A 20,905-nucleotide genomic window follows, 5' to 3' on the forward strand; every position below is an offset into this window, starting at 1 on the left:
GTCACAGCACTGCTGATTTGCATATGGACATCCCTAGAAGAAATCTTAATTTATTAAATCAAACTTAATTCTCTGTTGGAATTGCACTAATGGTATCACATTCTACACTTTCCCAAATATGGAAGAGTATTAACAAATATTTCTACTTTTTTTGCATGAGCTACTTTATTAATCTCTGTCTAGTAATTTGAATTATTTCTAACATAGTTGAACTGTAGAAAATATTCAGCTAATTCTTTAACTTACTTCCTAACTTCTAACTTGCATTCTCATATATCCACTTTCCCCTTAATTACTACTGGCTTTTCTTTTAAATTTCTAGATGTGTCCTGAAACCAGAGGGCTGTTAGTGTAGATGTCTTCTTTCTTTAAACCAGAATTTCAGCTTTGGGACTATTTAGTATCTTCTTACAAGGATCTGTTTTCTGTTCACTTTTCTTTTTTCCTACAATGATATTGAGTTCTCTGTGATGACAAATATGCTCTTTTGAAGCATTAAGTGTAATTTCTTCGGGGCTGTTTGCTGTTTGCTTATCCTTTACATAAATGGGTCACACTCGATGGTCCCATGGCAACCAACCAACTTCTAGCTGTGTGATAAAGTCCACAGTAGCTTTGTCAGCTGAAGACCTGAAACAAGAATTGACCTGCAGTGGGCTAAATTTCCATGGCACTGAACATCTTTCCATGATGCCACTAGGATGTTCAGCACTCTGGAGGCAACCAAAACAAAACTAAACAGAGCGTACAAAGGGAAACAAACCTAACATTTCCTGATCAGCCATTTCAGACATCTTTAAAAAGCGCCTCAAAATCTAGTCCTTGACTGTAAAGATGAGGTATTTACCAAGTAACCAATCTGGTAAGTCAACCACACTGGACAACACACAAATTCAGCCTCCTACCATCAGCCTGACACTTACTCAGGTTAACAGCTTCTGCACAGCCCAGCCTTCTGCTGCTTGTTTGATGAACAAGGCAAAATGAACTGACCTCTGTCTGATCCCAGTGGGACACTGCCACAGAAACTGCACTGCTCCTCAGCCAAGAAAGGCAGTGCAAAGCACGTGCACTCAGAGCGTAGATACAACATCCCTCATCTGCCCAAGGTGAAGGCATCTGTGCTCTACCTGGATTTGCCCATCCTGTCAATTAAACCTTCGGGCAGAATCAGTCAGTCTCTAGAACCAAGTCTTTCACAGGGCAATAAAAGTATTCAACAAGAAAATGACAATATTTGACTTTTTAATTGCCTCAACAGTAAGAAAAACATTCAGAACCTTCAATTTTCACAGCCTTATTTAAATAATATGCTAACTATCCACACACAGTGATCCATTATGTGTTCTAGAAGCATGGCAGTAGCAGTCTACAGATGGAATTCTGCAGTTCAACATACACAATGGACCTTTCCACTTAATCTCACACGCCTGCTGAAACACATACTTGCATGAATTTAGTTAAATTAGAAATTCCTTGCTATGTTTTAAAAGTCTAAATTCAGTAACTGAAGAAGCAATAATCTGTGTTCTTGCTGTACATCAGCCACTGCAACTTATTCTGCACAACTGAAAATGACTAAGGAAAAATACCTACAGTAATTCAGACATTCCTCTTCTTATTAAAAAGGAAGGGAAGTAAAGAAGGAAGAAAAGAAGACTGTAGCAATACATTAAAATGCAAAATGGAGAGCTCTGTCCGTAACTTCTCCAATAAATTCCTCCTGAATTAGGCAGCAAATATTCAAAACTGCCAGTCTGCACAGACAGTTCAGTCCGAAGTGCACAATCCCTTTGCCAGACTCCTCTGTCTCTTCCTCTCAGGCTTGAGGTAAACCTAACTATGCAGGTTGCCAAAAGCCTCAGGTAACAGAACATTCAGCCTTTTTCTATTACCCAGATTTTGCTAAAGGTCCCTGTTTCATACACACATCTGAAAAAAAACTTTGTATGGGATAGGAAGAATTTCAGTCTGGGGTGGAAGTCCAAGATTTGCTCAGAGGGCTTGTACTCCTCTAATTTCCTTCACCCTCTTCCCATCAGCTTAGAAAATCTCAGAAGAAATCAGCAGCTTTATCCACTAAAGTGCATTCCATTCACTATAAAAGATTAAATATGTGAACTAGAAGTTTCTACTGAAATTTTCAGTCATTATATAGCTAGTCATAGCTTTAAGGATGCCATCAGCAGCATTGTAAAGGTCTACTGCAGAGACTAAAGTCAGTTCACATCCTCTCATAATTTCTGCTTAAGGTTAGCAGAGTCAGAAGGTTGAAAAATGAATTCAGATGAAAGTACAAGGTGACTTTAAAATACAAGTGCTATTCCTGACTAGTAATACATCTACATCCACATAAACCCTCCCAAATCCTTAAGAGGAATCATTCCTATATAATATAATCCACTTGGAGGCTTTGCCTACATAAGGCACTTTGGATTAATTCTGAAGACAAAAACCATGCAAATTAAAAAACTGATTTGATTAAACTCTTTGAGACCTTCTGCAGATGCTCTTCTTCAGAATCAAAGTGACTTTCAATTATTCTGACTCAAAGATGTAGAACAGTTGAAACAATTCACTTTAAATTCACATCTTCAGCTGACTTGAATGATTTCCTAATGGCATGTGAAGACAAGCCCTTAACTCCAGAATGACACACAATTTACTTGGGAGTAACTGTCCAAAATATCTCCCTTGGGAGACAGGCCCAGACAACACAACATATCAGGATACTGGTTCAACACCAAACCATTCTAAGAAGAATGCAAGAAGCCACACAATCAGAAAAGCTCAATTTCTGGTAAATGGAATTCCTGTATTTGCCAGGATTTAGAGAAGCATTTCTAGCAGGCACCTAGCCTTGGCTTGAAAAGCCTTTTATTCTGACACAATTATGCATGATTCCTCTCCAGACCTTCCCTCCCTATTCCTACCCTTACTCCCCAAGCTGCATTCCCCAGCTGCTCTTGCAAACCCCAGCCTGCTGCCCTAACAGCTTGACTCATGGGGCATAATCTAAGACAAAATGTGATAGCCCCTTCTTGACAAATTTTAAGCATCACCTGCCTACAATGCAAAGCAGCTTGGAACAGAAACTGCAGGTGCAGAACAAGCAGAGAAGTGCTTTGACTTCGGATGCTCCCTCCCCCACAGCTAATCTCTCATTGTTTTTTCCTGGGGATACATCTTCAGATCAGAGCCACAGCCTGCTGCAGATATAGATCAGCTTTGCTCATCCCACCGTTCTCTGTCACTGGCAAAAAATAGCTCTGGAGAGAGAGGAGGAGATTTTCAGCTGTTTTCCTCTCCACTTCTCTCTCCTCCCTTGCAATGAGGGAGAAGCCATTTTCTCATGTTCATGGCTTGATGTTAGAGTAACTGTTTTCTTACTCTATAGAGCAGCAAATCCCCAGATGTGCCTGTAAAAGAAATTTAATAGTAGCCACAATTTTCCAGCAGCATCCTCAGCAACATGATCACCAGGCTTTTCATGCAAGAGCTGAAAGAAGCTGGCTGGCATATTACTTGTTTCCTTACCAAAGGCAGTCCAGAGGAGTGGCTGGAGCCAAAAGGAGAGGTCTGTACAGATGTTTCTCCTAGGTATCACTGATACTCTTACAGGGTTCAAGAGAACCACAGGAGAAGGACATTTTCCTAGACAGGGTCAAAAATAGATGGAGGAAAAGCATGTAATATACTATTCTTTAATTTTCTCACAAACAGTAACTTTATTCTTCTCGAAACATTGATTGACATTTGATCCTGTTATGAACAATTCTGAGGCCTCCCCCACAGAGCATCTAAGCTGCATCACATTAAAGCTGTTCCTTTCTCCTTGCCTCTAGCATATTCCTAACATGTAAACAACTCCGCTGTGCACACAAGCAAAGGCACAGCTAGCTAGTGAAAGCTGCAGCACTAAGGGCACCACAGGAACCCATCCAACCCTAATAACCCATTAATTTCACAGGGCACTGTATTTATTAACTAGAAGCCAACTGCTATTAATGCAAATGTACATGTGAAAAATTATCCCAGTGGAAAAGCTGAAGGAACATTACAGACTTATTTTTCACAGACTGTCATGTTTCACAAGCTTTGTTACCCCCATAACCCAAACATACAAGAAACGCCAGTCTGAATGTTGGAAGAATTGTGACAGACTAGGAGAAAGGCAAGTGTCGGGAAATCCAGCAGCCTTACTGTCTGAGGATTTCAGCTGATGTGACACCACATGATAAATAATGTTCTTGTGTCCAAGCCTCAAAACCCATAGGGACTATTTCTAGTTCAGCTTAATAGAAAGAAAAAAAACCCAATCTTACTTTTCACATATTCAACAGCGAGGTAATTAACAGGAGATACTTTACAAAAGTTACCAAAGTTAATGCACAAGGATTGCCCAGCCACATACTTTGTGTATGTCAACTCCCACTTCACAGGCTCTGGACCAAGACACTCAGGCAAGCTGCCCTGGTGAGTCTGGCTCCTTAGGGCAAGTTCCAGTAGCCAGATTCACCCGCTCTGCCTTGGAATCCTCTTACAGCAGCATTGCTCAACTCCCTCCACAGGCAAATCTGATAAGGCCTGGAGGAAACACCAGTCCATCTCTGACCCCTTGTCTCATCCATCCAGCAGTCCCCCAGTGATCCCAGAGAAAAAGCTAATGTAACTGCAACTACTTCTCTTCAGGGACTTCTCTGCCTTAGGGATGTTCCCAATGGCAGTAATCCAGAGCAAAGTGGCTCTCAAGTTGTGAACTGCAAACAGCTGCATTTCCAAGCTCCAACATCAGGACCTAGAGCAGGCCAGGGTGCCTTGGGTGATCATTCCATTGGCAGTTTTTTGCCTCTTCAGCTAAAACAAAACCTGGTGATTTCTTGCTGTCCTGATTTCTGCTGTCCACACCTACTTTGTAAACTGGAGCAAATCAGTCATGTCCCAACAGCCACTAGCTTCCTTTGGCTTCTTCCCCACATTCAAAAATGTCAAACTATGAATTCCAGACCCTGCTTCTTCCTTCCAGAAGGCAAAGTACCACTCTAGTCACACACACTTCTCCCCTCCCACTTCTTGTCAAATTCCACTGCCCATACTGACACCAGAGCAAGTTTTATATACTGCAAGCTGTGAAATCATCCACTTCTTCCCAACACCCCTCAAGAGCAAACTGCTTTCCTGTCCTCCTCTCTCGACAAACCAGCAGGTGAACACCCACTCAATCCTGCACATGACGTTTACCAAAGAAGGTTTTGCTGGAGTAAAACAAGCATTCAAGAAGGTCTAGTTTTATAAATCAGATTACATATTCTCCCCTGCAGCTAAAATCTCATCTCCACATTTCCTATTTTCAGTGCTTTTAACACAAATTAAAGAGGTAGTGGGAGGGAGAGCTTTCTCCTTCCATATTCTGTGCACAGGCAAATGGTGGTTTTATCACAAAGGTCAAGAAACAACCTATTTTTACAAAACTTCCTGAAGTCTAACTCCAATGCTGCTATCCTTGCAAAGGCAAAATCCCTACTCATAATAACTCTGCAGTATGCAATAACTATTATACAGCATTTAAAAAGCAGTGCATCTAAATCTTAACTTTTGACTACAGTAAAATAATGTTCACAGATAAAGGAGTCCAAAGTATTTCATCACCTGCAGGCAGGAAAATTTAGACAAATCTTCAAAGACTGAGGCTTTGCAAATGCGAGGTGTCAGCTGCTGTACCTTACACGTAATGTCACAAACACCAACGCCAGAAGGTTGTAGCTACATCTTGGTACCAAATATCAGGCAGCCTTTTATTTTTACAGAAGCCTGATCAGAAGACTACAGCCAAGCCAGAGTTCGGAATTTAATGATTGATGGGGCCATTACACTGAAAATGTGAAGCATTTCAGGTTTAAATTATGAATGATAGCAACAGTTCAAGGTAAGATTATTACACATTTTCATTCACTCTTATAAATAAGTAAAAATGAAAGTTTGGACAGTGGCTTTTTGTACACTGTCAGCAAACAGATGTTTTGATGTACATTCACCATGCACTAAATATTCAAGATTCAGTACCTGTATTTCCCAGGATTGCACATAGCGTGCTTTTAATTAACCAAAAAGACAAAATACAGGTTATTACCTCTTCTAAGAGCAGAGTCACAAGACCTATCTCGTATCAAAGATCTGCCCCAGACAGGAACACTCAAGAGGGTATCAATTTATCTTAAAGGATTCCAAAATGTTGCTGAAGCTTCTGTGCCTGTGTTTTGATTGACCCCACATCTTTGACCTACTGCTGTTGAACTCCCCTCAAACAGACATTGTTTATGCTGATTTAACTGAATTCAAAGGGCCCATTTTGAGTCATCCTTTCAGGGTTACACTGCAGTCAGCAGCATTCTTCACTTTTACCACTATCCCAGCATAAGGGCAGAAAGCACCCTGGACCCAGGGTTTCCCATTAGACACCCAGCTTAAATGCAGACCTCTAGAAATACAAATCCTTGACTGACAAATGTCTACTGAAGAAAAGCAAAGAACCTGTATGCAAGAATTCCTGGAAATCAGGAATGCCATTATCCATTAAGCACCTGGTATACCAGTGTATCTCAAAAAGGTCATGAGGCAGGTATAACCCTAGCACACCAAATGAGAACATTTGGCTCCTTCTAAGTGCAGTAACCTCATCAGAACACTTGAGTCAAATTTGACATTTATATCTCTATAAATAATGTGTGAGCAAAAGCAAAGACAAAGCAACATTTGCAGTTCAGGGAAAGACATCAAAGTAAACACATCCTTAGTACTCAAATGTTAAACTATATGTGGGAATCTGATGATCTTTTGAATGGCTGAAAGCTAGGACACAGAGGAAAGGGCATCTTGTTTTTAAATTAATTATTAATCAATCTTTTCAGCCATCAAATCCCTGCAATGACTCATCCACTTGCTTTACCAAAGTCTAAACTGTTATGGGGAGACTGCAATTCCACTGGAACATTACCCTCCTGAGTGTGCTACTTAACCCTGTACATTATGAGACAGGATTTTAGTAGATTCATTCTTCTCCCACAAGATCATCAAGCCCTCATTATACCTGGAAAGAAAAATTACCACAAAGAAAAGAAAAAAGAAAAAAGAGAAAAGGTAAAACAGTACTTAGAATTTTACACTGAGAGAAGCAAGAGAAGATAAAGTCCACCTCAGTTATTCACTGCAAAGCCAGTATTCTTCCAGTGACAGTATATGCTGTAAATAACAAGAGGATTCACATCATCAGCAATCCTCAATTATCATGTCATTGAACTATACAGTTCTTCTACACTCATTCAGACAATTTCTACTGTCTGTAAAGGAATTTAGAGAACTGTGGATTGATAGCTACTTTTTAAGTTTACAACATTACAAACTTGATCCTATACCCCACATCCATGCAAATCTCTTTTCAAAGTTTGACAGCTCTACTAAACAAACTGAGCTGCAAGACTGCAGCTCAGTTAGTGATACCTATGTACAGAGCTTGCTCTTTTCCTGTGCTAAAATTATATCAGAACACTACAATACATTTGCATATCTCCCACACATGTCACTTTTTGCCAGCAGTAACAAGACGACATCAAGGCTTAGAAAACGTACCAGAAAGAGATAGAAGGAGAGGGTGGAGTTTCCTGCAGGAACACCCAGGCTGAAGTCCAGCAGCTCCCAGGGAAGGTGCTGCCGTTCTACCCACCCGATGCCTTCAGATCAGGCTCCCACTTACCAGTGTCAAATGTGAAACTTCAAACAAAAAGCTTCCTATTGTTTCTCTCCTCTCTGCAGCCTCCTGGCTACTGCCAGGAAAACCAGTATCACTTCACCCTTTTTCCCTAAGAATGATTTACATCTTTCCCTTTTACATCTTTCCCTTTTACTATGCTCAGCCTTGGAGCTATCACAAAATATGAGGAATAGGGAAAAAAGTCTCTGCTGGGTTATCTCCCCTAATCTGTCCTGTATGGTTTTTCTGGAAATATTTCTAGTAGTAGCCCAGAGTGCTGCTGTTGATTTTAATCATGCAGAAGTAATACGAAATTCACATGACTACTGTCAGTTTTCCAGCCACACAATTTTTGCAAAAACATCAATTAAAACAATCTGATCTTCCAACTTTTACCTAGGAAAACTATAAAAAAAATTACAAAGGTAGCAGTATTTTGGGAAAACTTTGATTTACACATTGGTATCCAGTTATTTTCAGAAAAGCTTTTCATTAAAAAATAAAAATCATGACAGCACTGAAGATTTCTGGCACTTTACTTCCTCTGAATGTGCCAGCGTGGAAAAAAATAATCTGAGCCAAGTAAAAGCAAGTAGTAAGAAGTCACAAGAAAATATCTGACTTACCATGAATAAAGTGTTACTAAGGTGTGAGAGTGAGTTTAAGTGATTTTGAAAGTCAGTAATGGAATCCACTGTTACCCAAGGTATGCTACACACTAGAAATTCTAACTTGAATGCTCAAGTTATAGGGAGCCATCGCCTTCCTTCTGTATCTTTCCAGTGGCCCATTTTTACCACTCCCACCCTACCACGACATCCCAATAGCAAAGCTCAGTTACAATGCAAGTAGAACAAGACAATCTGAAACTCAAGGAAGTCAAATATTGTGCAGGAAAATTTGAAAACGAGCCCCTACAAGTGCAACAGTTTAACAATAACTATCAGACCAAATACAATTCCCTCCAAATCATTAATAATTCTTTGTTAATGAACATGTGTGTTAGCTGCAGGGGAAGTGCCTTTGTAACATAACATGATTAGGACCCAACTAGAAAAAGTGAAATAATCAAAAGTTACTTTTGTTAGTATCAAATTAAGCCAAGTACACACCACATACATGGAGATAAGATCTACTCCAGGAAGCAGGCTTTTTAACACCAGCACACTTAAGATCTAAATTACCATGGACTGTGGAATGGAAAAATGCAGAACCACATAAAAGGCAGGCAAACCCTGCTTACAAAATAGCAGTGAGTCAGCTCCTGAGGACTGGTCTGTGACTGCTATGAAAGCAAGATGCACATTCCTTATGCGCACTCTGATTGTACAGAATGAAACAAACCCATCCCTAAATATGCTGTTAATAGGGTAGATGACATTGCAGAAAAGGTGTCAAGAAACATCAGTAACACTGTTTACCCATACAAACTTCAAAAAACATTTTTAGCCAGTGTTGACCCACAGAGCCTTTTAATTATACACACATCTACTCAGGTTTGGGGCATTTAATAATCAAGAAATACTCATATCCGTGGCCTCAGATCAGTAATAGCTTATCTTGGAGACACCTCTAACTCTAAAAGGTCCTTGAGATATTAATTTAGAGGATCTCTTTCTAAAATGCCATGACCCTTTAGCCTGTCTAGCTCCATCATCTGTAATCAGACTATCTAGAAAACCAAGAATAAACGCCAAGGCCTTTTGTGACAAGCTGTGAAACTATTAATATTAACAAGTCATTTAAAATGTAAGGAACAATACATAACATAACTACTGCACTCATTTATTTAGAGAGCACAATTACATTTTCCCTCATTCAAAAATCCAAAATAAATGGTGGGCTTTCATAATCTGTCTCCCTCTTAGCAAGTGCCCTTGGCAACAAGCAGCTCTCCCCCTGACCACATTATAGCTCATTTTCTTGTTGCTATTTAGGGATATCTGGGGGCTTTCTGGTCTTCTGCTCTTTTTACTGTTTTCAGATGTTATAGGTGAACAGGTCTTTTCCTGGTATATTGATTACTTATGAGAAAAAAAAATACATTCAAAGAATTAATGCGACACACATGCAGGGAAAAAGAAGTCCAGTAAGTCAGCTCTATCAATATTACTTTGCTGACAACTATTAAAGCAAGGTGCTGAGCACTAAATATCATGCCAGCACACACTAAATGGAAGCACCCTGTCCAACCTCTCTGAAAAAACAGAAACATGGAAACCAGCTCATTTCAGGGAAAGGATTAAAGGTTGTTTTTTCAGGTGTCCTTGCACACCAAATCCCTCTGCCAGACATTGCAGTTTATCATTGCTAAACACTTACACTGCCAAAGTACCTAGAGACCGCAAGTAGGTCAAGACCTCAGCATGCAAAGTACAAAATTGATGCATAATACTTGACAGGCCTTGCCTCATCGTATTTTTCAATTTTAAGTGTTTGTCTTCCCAGTAGCATAGCTATTTGAACAGCCCACACAAGGAAAAGAAACTCAATGGCACTGCAAAAAACCCACCCAAGTTCCACAACCAATGTATGAAAGTGCTATCCAACACACAAGGAAAACAGAAGTAGCTCTGCCCCGTGTTAGGATATGACACATAAAGACCTAGGTGAAAGTTAAATCAAAGCAGGTTTGGGGCTTTTTAGGTCGGCATACCTCCAGCTGTTCTAACAAAGACAGAAGAGGCTGTTGAAATAAGCTTTGTCTAATGTTTCTGGATGAGACCTCCAATTCTCATTTTCCCCATCTCCTACAACCAAGACATACCCTTTCAGTGAAGGGAATAGTTTCTCAGTTGCTGCCTTCAGATTGAACCCTGGTTGAGAAAGAGCAGGGGTGCAAAAGCAAATGAAAAGAAAATTTAAATGGACTGCAGGGAGTGGAACTAGTGTGCTAAACCTCACATTTGCATCCCCTGAATTAGTTGTGCTAAAGGTGAAAAAATATGCAATAAATCTGAAATGAAGCTTAAAAAAATGACAGAGTTCTTGGCAACCTGATTATTTGAACAAGTTGACAGCCAGTAATTTCAGATTGTCTCAGTTTAAATACACATACCAGGACAGCACAATCCAGAGGAGTGGGCCAATACACTCCTGCAAGATTGGCTGTGCTTTATGTTCCATGTTCTCCCTTCTGATACCTCCCAGCTCCATCACCACCCACATCTGCCTTCACAATTTCTCACCCAGATCCCGCAGAGGCTAACTGCAGCTCCCCATCCTGTTCCCTGAGCTGAAAAGGAAAAACTGGCATTGCTGTGAACTTGACTGCAAGTTACCACCAATCAGTGACTGCCCAAGGACTAGAGAGCACAGAGACTTTGGAAAAAACAGTCATCAGCCAAAAGGTGGTGACTTGAGAGGTGGTTGTCTGGTTCTGACACAGCTCACTGCTTCTTGCATCTAAAGAAAAACCCATGCAGCATCTCTATTTCCAGTCCTTCCCATCTCACCCATGGCACAGGGATGTCTGCTGCTCCCAGCCTTCTGCAGCACTACCAGCATCTCAGGCTGCTGTCATGGGAGGCAGCAAGTCACCAGAACACACAACCTGCCAAGAAGGCAAAGCATGTGGGACTGCCAGATCCAGCTGCAAACCGGACAGCTGGACACCAGAGTGCAGCTCTGGTACTGCTTCCTCCACCGTAAAGACTGGAAAAAACAAACCAAACCCAAACCTGGGCAGTGCTCCCCTTAACTACCACAGAACTTCAAAACAGCACATGGCAGGGCCAGGGGGAAGGGGCTGTATGGTGTTTTCCTTTCTCAAAATTTTCTTTTCATGGAATTGTTTTTCCCCCAATGTTTCAAATATCAGTAATGTTAACAATCACTTTATTCCTTAAATAATTACTTGAACTGCCCATGAAAATTGTTTGCAGTCTGCCTGGAAAAATATTTTACCTCAAAAGGTATTAGAGTCAATTTATGAGCAGGAGAAAAAAAAAAAAATCACTTTTTTTGCCCAGCTCCTGCAGAATGTAAGAGTTAATGGAATGGAAAAGAGACTGATGCTTTATTGATCAAACCAATTCTAATTCCACATAGAAGACTTTTCCATGTTTCCAGTAATACACTGGGCAAAACCTACTTCATGAAATGTAGTCAGATAAGCAGAAAGTTTGGGAGCTCATTGCTCAGCAACAAAGGCCAGATTTTATATATCCAGTCACCAAAGGCAGTGGAATGTTATAATTGCAAGCATATTCTAGCACTTGAAATAATGAAGAGAACTAGAGAAACGTATTATTTATGTAAATTAAAAATTTTTCTAAAAGAGGTCCATAAAAAGCTGTGGACAGAGTAACACAATATAACAGCTAAACCACAGAAGCACTAAAATAATTGAGCAACAAAGAGCTGTTTGTTCATTTCTTCCCCTGCAAATCTCTCTCTTTTCCCCCATCTTTACTATCTGAGGTGCAAGGCAATAATGTCACCAACATCTTATGGTACGTCCTTTTTACCATCGTGTGCAATACAGCACTGTGAGTTGTGTTGCGCCCATCTATGCAAGGAAAACCTAGTGTTGAAAAGGTCAACTTTTCCCCAGTCCAATCTCTCCTGTGGTTTCTCAATTGCTGGAAGTGTTTTGTCTCTCCTGAAAGCAAATTGGGTATGGACAAGGACAGGCAGACCTTACTGTTTGATGCTGCACCCCGCTACACTGATATAGTGCTCCAGTGTTCACCAGCCTCCGAGAGAACAAGAATTGTCATGGTGCTGCCTTCTTCAAAACAGCATCACCTACCAAAGACAACAGATGAAGCCTGAGGGAGCAACATATTTAGAATCACTTCCCATCTATCCAAAAGGCACCTTCTGAGATTCCAGTTGAGAACTGAGAGCAGGTAGGTATTTCAAAACAACATCATAATATGTCAAAACACATAGCTAAGAATACTGCAGCCCACTGAATTTGATACACATCCAGTACAAAACACATCTGTGAATACAAAACCATGCAACAGGCCAGTACTCCAGGGAAGGTTGAAAGAGAGCAGTGCTGCATTTTGACCCTGCTCAGACTTTTCTCTGCTATAGCAAGCTAGTGACAAGCCCTGCCAGGGCCATCCCTTCCTCCCCCGTGCTGTGTCGGTGCCACCGCCCGCAGCCAGGCTGGGCTCAGGCTCCAGAAAGACAAGCTGGAAGCAGTTCAGCTCACTGACCCGTCGCTGTGAGGACTGGCTTTTGCTATCAGTAATAGACAAGTCTCCTGTCTAGGCAAAGAAATAGGAGAGCAAAAAGAGTGAAAAAAACATCTAAGTGGGGCTGTTTTCCAGCTATTTTCCAGTTTCTGTCTCTAACGATAACATTGAAAATTCTGCTGGAAGGATAGGAAGAAAGAAAAGATAAACCAACATGAAAATCGTAACATTGGAGCGAGATACACAGAAGTTCTTTTCATTGCAAAGAATTACTCAAAATGACATCTATATCTGCACTAAGGAAAACATTGCTTCTGCTTTGAGGTAGGCCTTGGCAATAACACAAATGTAAGCAAAAAACCAGTTTATCATTTTGGAGGAAATTTCAATCCATTTAATTTATCTGTCAAATAATAAGCTTCTAATTACTGCTTCTGGTATTGAAACACACACAAGGGAAACAGCCCTTGCTCTCCAATCCCCTCACCATACCTGCTCCTGGCATTGGGGCAGCAGGACCAGCAGTCATTCTGGTTTCCAGTCGAAGGTCAGCATTGCTGCTTATTATGTGCATATAGTAAACAAATAGCTTATATAGACAAGTTGTTCTTAAAACAACTCAAAAGCACATCAAATGAAATGTGATATAAAATAAGCCAACAATATTTCAGAATATCACTATTTTCCCTGGCACTTCAGGATGCTGCAGTTGCAGAAATTCCTCTAAAACAATTCAAGACTTAAAGCTTATGCTGCCACAAAAAAGAGGTTTCCAGACAGAAATGTTTTATAAATACACACACTCACACACTCTATCACAGTAACCAGACCAGAACACTTGCACAGCAAAGCCCCTAGACACACTTTAACATTTTGTTCATTGAACTGCATCAGCCAATATTTTTCTTCTTGCTTCCCAACTATGCCAGCAAAAATTTTACCGCAAAAGCCCTTCTAGTGATTGCAAAATTTTTCTGCCTGCATAAACTGTTCCTTTCACAGGACATGGTATAAGCAGTACTAGCAAAAAAAATTCCTCTCATACCAGCAAAGGAGCCTGAGAAGGAAGCAGTGAGACCAGGTAACAAAAGTGTGCAAGCAGGAAGGGTGAAAGCAAAGGAGAGCATTGCATCAGTCTAGTTTATGTGTACAGAAAAAGGCAGGAAGTAGTAACTGCCCTCACACCACATCTGTGCCAGCAGAAACTAAACTTCAAAGTCACAACACTACTACAAGAAGTAAGAGCACAAAAACACTGCACGCAGGTCAGACTGACCAACTTGACTGTGACAGACCTGGCATTTGTTTTCTATTTGGATTTTTGTGTCACATTTTGTGTAATGTATAATCTTGGAAACAAACATCGCCTAGAAACTCAAGCATAAGCCATTCCATTTATGTCAAGGGGATACTAATCCTATTTTCCCAAAGAGTTCAAGTGTCAGTTGTGTTAACTGTTACACTACTGGTAAGATACTTAGCACAATTTCTTTGCTAAAACCTATCACAGAACTCCAAGCCTCTTATGAGTAAAACCATCCAAGTATTTCCCATCCAGGAGTAAACAATATCTCCACTTTTCCTAATGAGCATTCTTCTAATACAGACTGGCTATGTGAAAATTACTCAATACTAAGAATAGAGAAGTATGGGTTAGAAAACAACAAAAAAAAATTAAGACAGATTCAGCACACTTTTAAAGACTTGTCTGTCTGTGTTTCCATTCAAATACAAATCTTCTCTGTACTCCCTCTGCTTTTTTTTTTTTTTTTTTTTCTTTTGTTGTTTTTCTTTAACTCCAGATCTGCTGCAGGTTATCCAGCCTGCCACATCACATCAACACAGAAACCAGTAAGGCCTGGCTGCAGAATTTAGGTCAGCTCGTCTGTGGAGTACATAAGGTCTTCCACACAGCCATGCATTTCCTAGTAATGCTTCAATAATCCCTCTTCATCCTGCTACACAGCTATTTCACTAGGAACTGCTAGCTTTCCTCTAACTCCCCAACAAAGACTCTCCACAGGAGGGATGTTTGCAAGCAAATAAGTCACTATCTCTTCCTTGGGAAGCAGGAAGCTGGTTGTTGAATCAAATAAATGCTGATTCTTATTTCCCAAGACAAAAAAAAAAAAAAGTGAAGTATTCATAATGGATGCTAGAAAAAGAGTCTCTATCTTTTAACCACACTAGGAAAGATATAATCAGAGCTGGAAATTACCTCTAGAACATTAGGAGTAATTTTCTTAACAGATTTTAAACAAATCCTCACTGCTTCCACCTGAGTCAATAAATAAAAAAAATAACAAAAATATGACTAATAAATTCAGATAGTCTAAGCTACAGAGGCTGGTATTTCTGGAGAGAAAGCATCACCTGAGTGCAAAAACACTGTGCCTCTTCATAGAATCCTCCCTCTAACAGTGACCTGCATGCCACTGCCATCCCAAACCTTGTACAAGCCCACATAAGTACTAGCCCTGTTCTTAAAGGATCTCTAATGGTATATAAAAATATGCAAAGTCTTTTCAAAAGATGGTCCTCAGAGCAGGAGTTCCACATAAACTGGAAGGTACAGTTACGTAAGACAAAAAGCCCAAATCAAATACAATAAATCAAAATCTTGAACTTCTCTGTCTTCATACAAGATGAACCTAACTAAATCCTCTCAAGTGTGACAATCTGAAAGATATGAATGCAAGAATAAGTACTAGTTCCCAGGAATGATTACGGACATCTCAGCAAATAAAAACATAACAAGCAAACTGACAGTTGGTTTTGTCTTAAAACCCATCAGTCTGCTACCTCTCTGTGCTCTACAGTTTCCACATAACATACTGCTCATCAAAAGCTAACACTGAAGTCTCCCTACTAGAACAAATAATAAAGCTGAGGAAAAACCTTCTCAAGACATCAAACTGCTTTTCAACATTCAAGCATTTGTTAAGAGTATTCCCAGCCCATTCTTTACCATTTACATGAAGCCTGAAAATCGTATTTGCAAACACGTACTGAGCTGTACTGCACATTAGATGTGCAAATCAAATACCCCAGAAAACGTGTTGCATTTGTTTACGTTCACTTGAGTTCTGTTACAGAACTCAAGACACATAACATGCACCCATGCCAAGCCCATGGATGTGGCTGTCTTTACTGGGCCTCCATTGCATCACACATGTTAACAAGACCTTCTAAAGAATGTAACTTTTTATAACTAATGATCATCCACAACTAAACTCTGCATCAGACAACTCTTCCCATTACTGGCTCAGTACCTGATCAGGCTGTGCTTCTCTGCCCTCCTCCTCTGGCTTCAGCAGGGCTGAGTGCTGGCTCCTGAAGGCTCCAGCAGCAGGAATACCAAGCCACACTCTGATGATCACTTTCTCATTTTGACAAGCGCCACAGACTCCTCCTAAATAAAAACAAACTCCTGTGAATCAAACTGGCCAAATAAAGTGGTCATGGTAGCAGGGGTCAGAGGAATGCCACTCTGCAACACAGAAGACAAAGGTTACTCATCCTTTTGCTGACTGTGCCTCATCTCTAGGGAAGACTGAGCACATCCTTGTTTTAATAATTTTGGAACCACTCTAAATGAGTTGTCCTATTCTCGAAGAGCATAGATCCCAAATGAGCAATTTGTCATTTCCCACACGTATTCTTAAACATATTGGCTCATCCTAATTTAATCAAGAGCACACCTCCCTACAGCACCACAAAAGCCAGACCAAATCCCAGCTGTACAGTGTACATGTTGCACACAAACACTTTGATGACACTTCAACTACTGCATTACAGCCCTATGCCAGGCAAGCAGACCACTTTGAGTCAAATGAGCTGTTTGGAAAAATCTCAGGAAAACACCTCTATCCTGTGGGATGAACAAAATAGAGAAAAAGTGGGATTGTCCCCCTCATTCTTCAGCCCAAAACTCCCACCATCTAAGACCCAGCATGGCTGCCTTCACCTCCAGAGACACAGAGGCTCCAGGGCTGTGCAGAGCACACAGATGGAAAGCAACAACTCAGCAAAAAGAACAGCCAGACTCCAGCAGGTAATTCATGAATATTTATTTTAGTTTGCTGCTTATTAAGTATGCCTTGTTATAAATCAAGTATTTTACAGTAATTGCCTCCAATCAACAAACACAGGGAAAGCTGCTATGTAAACCAGTGTTGTTCCATATGCAAAAGGAGTCCCTTAGCAACAGGCAAGATTCTACATGACTCTCAGTGTGCAGCCAGCTGGCTGCCGCTGCCTTGCTGCCCCCCAAGCAGCACTGCTGTGTGCCCAAGGCATTCCTAGCACTGCCAACCACAGCGCACTGTGCCAGGGTGCCAACACCAGTGCAAGCAGGTGCTCACTGCAAGGGCAGCAAGCCCCAGGTACACATTGGAGGGGCAGAGGATGCTCCACAGGCAGGGACAACCAGCTGCACCCCCTGCTTCAGCCCCAGCCCACTGCCTCCACCCCACCAGTGCCTGCAGCAGAGCTGATCTGCCGTAAGGGTCTGCACCCAGCAACAAGAGCAGTGCACTCACCCACCTGAGCTGCTCCCAAACCACTGCAGAAAAAAAATGCAAACAAGCCTCTCCCCCCACAATCTCCCTTTAATTTTTTTCTGAGGCTTTTTCAGGGGTGTCACCCACCAGCACTCAGAAGCACACAGGAACAAGCCCTGTGTCAGGCCTTCCACTGAGATAATTTTAAAGGTCAGCAGGAACCTGCTGTTCCAGGTTTCTTCTTAGCAGTAGAGACCATGATAAGGAGATGGGGAAAACACTGTCAAATCCTCAAATAAAATATGCCTCATTGACTTTTCTTCTTGAAAGGGCTTGGGGTATTCAAGTGGTCTCAGGAGAAGCAAATCTTTTTATGCAGAATGAGTTTTCAGAGACTCCAGGTTTTTAAATACATGGAGGAAAAAAACTGTGACTAGATACTTTCCAAGGATCTAGAGCAAGCAGGCTTCAGAACAGACCTTTGGATCATACTTGAGGTCTAAGAGAAAATGCTCATAGCCGCAAGGCCATTCACTTTGGCTGCTTCTGTAACCCCTGTTTTTCACGAGGTCAGGGAGCCATGTAAGAAGGGCCCGAACAGAGTTCACCATGTCCTCCAATCCCTCCTCAGCAGCACTTCCAAAGGCAACAAACCACTTCTGAAAGCAGCAGGCAAAGGCAGCTCCCACCTTTGAAGTAGGAGGACTGTGTTTTGAGAGTGTATCAACATTTAAGGAATGGGGCCAGGAGAGGCTGAGCAGCACCACCACCACACTTGGTAAGGCATGGGAAGAACAGGAGAACTTGTCTTCACGAGCTGAATCACAATCTGAAAGGCTGCTGAGGTCCATCACCACCACCCTCCCCTTCCCATAACAGGCTGAGCACATGGATTGGATCACACCTGGAAGAAATGTGAAGGATAACAAATGACAAAACACTTACAAAATTTTAGTTTAAAGCAAACAAAAGAAAACAAAAAAACAAACCAAAAACCAATCTAAAAGCAGAAATTCATATATAAATCACAGCAGTGCATAAGTAGATGTTTGGACAATGCCAAGACCAGCAAAGGATTCTTCCCTGCAGTTCTTACCACAAAAATTCTCATGGATTTTGTTCCAAATCCCATTTGACAAATTCTCACTTTATGCTACTTCCTTCACCTCCCTCCCCCACTTTTGAAGTGACAACCTCAATTTATTAAAACAAAGCAACATCTTTCTCACAGAAACATCTGCTTTGATACAAGAATACACACCCACTGGTATAGTCAGTATGCGGTACTGTGTTTATGAAGGAGATTAAATAAGGAGCACATGCACCACTTCTCTTTTAACCTCGTCCCCTCTGGCACTCATTCACTTCAATACTTTTCTTTCAGGGCCCTACAGCATAGGGAAAGACACCACATTTACATTGGGGTGTTGGCATCAGCCAGTGCCAATTTAATCTGAATCACAGCCAAGCACTTGGCACTTCAGGCATAACACATGCAACCTCCAAATGCCACGTCCTATATACAGTGGCTGCCTCCATTTGTACAGTCACTTGATCAAACACCTTTTCCTTAAGGAAAACAATACTTCTGATGCTTTTAACAGGGAAATAATCATTGTTAACAGACTGAAAAAACCCCAAACAATTCACTTAGAACAAATCATTATGAATTCTGTAAAGAAATGAAAATGAGAGAAGTTGCAGTATTTTGAGGAAGAAGTAGATATTTTGGGAAAAAAAAACCCAAAACCCCAGCTAATTAAGTAAGCAGTTCCAGTCATTAGAGGTTTAATTTCAGCACAGCTGAATAATTCTCAGTTCTACATATATCTCAAAGTACCCAGACAACAGGAGACATTTGACAATCTCTTCAGTTAAAATGCCATCTTCCTCCCTTGCTGCTGCATAAGAAAAACAACAAACCAGCACACAGGAAAAGTGTCATGCCATCAAGAGAGAAGAAAAATCCCCAGCACAGATACGACCTGTAAAAATACTGTCAAATGTAGCATGTAACCTAACCAGATAAATACCAGATTTTGTTGCTATCTCTGAGTAAGTTTTGCAATTAGCTGAAGCTCATTTGTGGCCACTCTGCTACTTAACATTCCTGCTCTCTCCATGGTATGTGCCTGGGAAAGGCATCTTGCCCAAAGCAGAGGGTGGGCTGGAAGGCAGGACTTCCCCTTTCAACAGCAGTGCAAGTTCAAATTTGCTCCAGCTGGTCTTGAAACCACACTCCCCTTGGATAGCACCTTAGGCACTGCTCCTGCTACATGGGAGCCTACAGGATCCCACTGCCACTCCCTGAGGAGTTCATTGTCCATTCTAGGCCTTGCTGTTCACATGACACCCGACACCCAGTTTAATTTGGGAGCTCCCTGTAATTCCTCCCTTCTCTTGGTGGCCACCTCCTCTTCCCCCATCCATGAGCTGGAGGCTGTGTGCAAACTCTTCCCCACTTCCTCTCTTCTGCTGCAGACAGCAGGAATAGAGCAAAGACATCAACAAATCAAACCTTGCTGGTCAAACAGGCAAACCTCCTCTCTGCTACAGCTAACTCATTGTTTGACCACAGGCAGTACAAGAGGGAGCTGCTGCTGGTAGCTCAGGCATTACACTCTTCCGCAGAGCGTAAACCAGATCTAAGATTTTACAAGTTCAAACAGCAAATGGGTAAATAATCAGACACTGAAGAAGTATTAACATGAATGAGGTGACAGAAATCAGCAGCTATAGGAGTGTGGAGGGCCACCATCCTCTCTTCACACACAGAAGAAACAGTAGAGAAGGGGCACTCTGCTCCTCACACTGACCAGCTGCACATAGGTTGTTTCCAGGCTGCCCTGGGCCACTGTGCACATGGGCAGATTGCAATCTTAAAATACTAATGGTTTGCACGTGCCTCATTTGCCCAAATCAGGCTTGTACTAATTCAACCCATAAGCTTCAGGCACCCATTACATTTCATGCAATGAGTTTTTTTCAAATATTTTGCTTTCAAGCTAACTCCAAACAGGGAAAACTTGGCCATTTCACTGTGACCACAAAAGCCTTGTTTCTGGAATGAGGCACCCTCAAACAAACAGAATTTATACACTTTCCACTTGCAGAACAGCATATATAACCTCATACTTTATAATTCTATTTTATATTTACACACACTTCTCTCCACAGTTTTGTTATCTCATTTTCTTTCCTCAATATTACTATTGTCTTTTGTATTTTTGCATGTTTCTCATGTTTTTATTTTCAGGTTTTACTATCTTTTTACTCCTGTAACTTGGGCCTCAGTGGTTTCTTTCTTTAAAATCTGTTTGGGTTAAATTGATCAATGCTAATAAAGACAGTCTTAAATTCACCTTTCAATCTAATTACATATTAAATTAACTTTCACTGAAAATAAACATGGCATAAATACAAGTTTTAAACACTGGAAAACTATTCTTGTCCAAACCTGTGCATCTTTCACTTTTCTGAATGATTATTAGCACAATTTTGTTTCC

General features: G+C 41.0%; 1 protein-coding gene across 4 annotated transcripts in view; it reads right to left on the reverse strand.

Moving 5' to 3' along the window:
• The window catches only part of LRRC8D (leucine rich repeat containing 8 VRAC subunit D), a 49,534-nt gene that overhangs the window by 21,724 nt on the left and 6,905 nt on the right, over nucleotides 1-20,905 (reverse strand). For 2 of the 4 annotated variants that reach the window (XM_053985382.1, XM_053985383.1), the window contains exon 2: nucleotides 16,170-16,309. The exons of 1 other annotated variant lie outside the window; for it this stretch is intronic. The gene's annotated coding sequence lies outside the window, so the exon portion shown is untranslated. Of the gene's footprint in view, nucleotides 1-3,537; nucleotides 3,570-16,169; nucleotides 16,310-20,905 lie in introns of those variants that run through there. One more of the 4 variants, XM_053985387.1, reaches the window with a different exon arrangement.

Source organism: Vidua macroura, chromosome 9 (genome assembly GCF_024509145.1).
Source record: "Vidua macroura isolate BioBank_ID:100142 chromosome 9, ASM2450914v1, whole genome shotgun sequence".
Classification (NCBI taxonomy): Eukaryota; Metazoa; Chordata; class Aves; order Passeriformes; family Viduidae; genus Vidua; species Vidua macroura.